General features: G+C 42.6%; 1 long non-coding RNA gene across 3 annotated transcripts in view; it reads left to right on the top strand.

The window, feature by feature from the left end:
- The window catches only part of LOC132028017 (uncharacterized), a 130,632-nt gene that overhangs the window by 968 nt on the left and 127,454 nt on the right, over nt 1–2,210 (top strand). The window lies entirely within an intron of this gene.

Genomic DNA, 2,210 nt, shown 5'->3' with positions numbered 1-2,210 from the left:
GGGGGGGGGGGAGGGGCGGCTCCTTGCTCCTGTAGGTCCTAGCAGAGACTTTAATCAAGGGACCACACCCCAGCACTTTTCCTCATTTCCTTAAAGCTAGTGAGAGAGAGATAAAGGAAGTAAGGAAAAAGATTAAAAAAAAAAAAAAATCAAGCCCACGCAAGTACTAGCCTGAACAATAATATCAACTCGTGGACACTTGGGACATACTGAAGGAGTAAAAATGTGTAATGATCACAAGAAAGGAAATAGCACAAACCTTTATTAGGAAGTTACTGTAACATCTGGGGGAGAAAAGATTGGGGAAGGGGGATACCTCTAGGAGTGTAATTTTAAGGCATTGAATGGTACAGTGTGGGGTTTATAACAAATCTGAGTCTTGGCTTCTCTTGGGTTGGAGCAGCCAGCAGACCTGGGTTTATATCCAGCTCTGACACTTGTTCTCTTAGGTAAATAACAATTTCTTTGACCCCAAGGTTCCTCATTTAAAGGATAATAACTATACCCATGAACACATGTTAGTTTAAAGAATTAAGAAAGTCTTGTGGAGGGGCACCTGGGAGGCTCAGTGGGGTAAACCTCTGCCTTTGGCTCAGGTCATGATCTCAGGGTCATGGAATCAAGCCCTGCATTGGGCTCTCTGCTCGGCAGGGAGCCTGCTTCCTCCTTTATCTCTCTCTGCCTGCCTTTCCACCTACTTGTGATCTCTGTCTGTTGAATAAATAAATAAAAATCTTAAAAAAAAAAAAAAAAAGAAAGTCTTGTGGAGGGACGCCTGGGTGGCTCAGTGAGTTAAGCCTCTGCCTTCAGCTCAGGGCATGATCTCAGGGTCCTGGGATGGAGCCTGGCATTGGGCTCTCTGCTCAGCAGGAAGCCTGCTTTTCCCTCTATCTCTGCCTGCCTCTATGCCTACTTGTGATCTCTCTGTCAAATAAATGAATAGATATAGAACCATAATAGATATAGATATAGAACTATAAATAGATATGGAATAGATGTGGAATCATCTAGCTCCATGTAATACATAGTAACATACAACAAATGACTCTCGTGAGCTTAGCTCTTCTCGTTTGTCCTCACCCAAGATATGGAATCTTCTTGGGTTGAGTTCTTAAGGAAAGGAGAAGTATGTTGATGTTTTTCTTTTAATGGCTTGTCATTTTTGTTCCCACCTTATGCTTTTCTATTCTCCCCTTTATATTTCTTTCCCAAACTCTGAATGGTTCAAGAGTAGATAGTGGGGAGGCATTTGTTCCGATTGTTGAGTTAGTATTGGTGTCAGGAAATCAATTCTAAATTGTTCATTTTTCTGTCTACTTCAACCTCACACAGCCTGATAAGGAAAATCCAGTAATTAAGCCAAGGCAAGCAGCAAGGACACAAGAAAAATTTAGAGGGTATTTGCTACTTAGTTTTTCCACCACCTTTGCCTGCTGGGGCTGAGGCATTATGTAAGGATGTACAAGCTACATGTAGTGTTAGTGCAAACATGGAACAAGCTGGGTTTCCTTGCGAAGCATGGTTCCCCAAAGATGTCCATGTTCTCATCACCTGAGCTTGTGGATATTTCATTATAGAGTAAAAGAGGCTTTGCAGATATCATTAAGCTTGGAGACCATGATAGAGGAGATAAAAATCGAAGAGGAAGGCAGAAGAATTAGATGTGGTGGAAGAGAAGGCAGGAGAGGGGCTCAACCTTCTACTGCTAGCTTTAAATTGGAGAAAGAAGATCTTTGAAGCCAAAGAATACAGTTTCAGCTCTAGAAGCTGGGAATGGCTTTCAGCTGACAGCAAGGAACCAGAGACTTCATTTCTACAACTGCATGGAACTGAATTCTGCCAACATCCTGAATGAGCATGGAAACAGCCTCTCTCCTAGAGTCTCCAGAAAAGAGCACAGCCCTGCTGATGTTTTGATTTTTTAAAATTTTTTATTTTTTATAAACATATAATATATTTTTATCCCCAGGGGTACAGGTCTGTGAATTGCCAGGTTTACACACTTCATAGCACATACCCTCCCCAGTGTCCATAACCCCACCCCCCTTCTTCCAACCCTCCTCCCCCCAGCAACCCTCAGTTTGTTTTGTGCGATTAAGAGTCATTTGTGGTTTGTCTCCCTCCCAATCCCATCTTGTTTCATTTATTCTTCTCCTACCCCCTTAACCCCCCATGTTGCATCTCCACTTCCTCATATCAGGGAGATCATG

This window comes from Mustela nigripes, chromosome 12 (genome assembly GCF_022355385.1).
Source record: "Mustela nigripes isolate SB6536 chromosome 12, MUSNIG.SB6536, whole genome shotgun sequence".
NCBI lineage: Eukaryota > Metazoa > Chordata > Mammalia > Carnivora > Mustelidae > Mustela > Mustela nigripes.
This window is presented reverse-complemented; position numbering and strand designations above follow the sequence as displayed.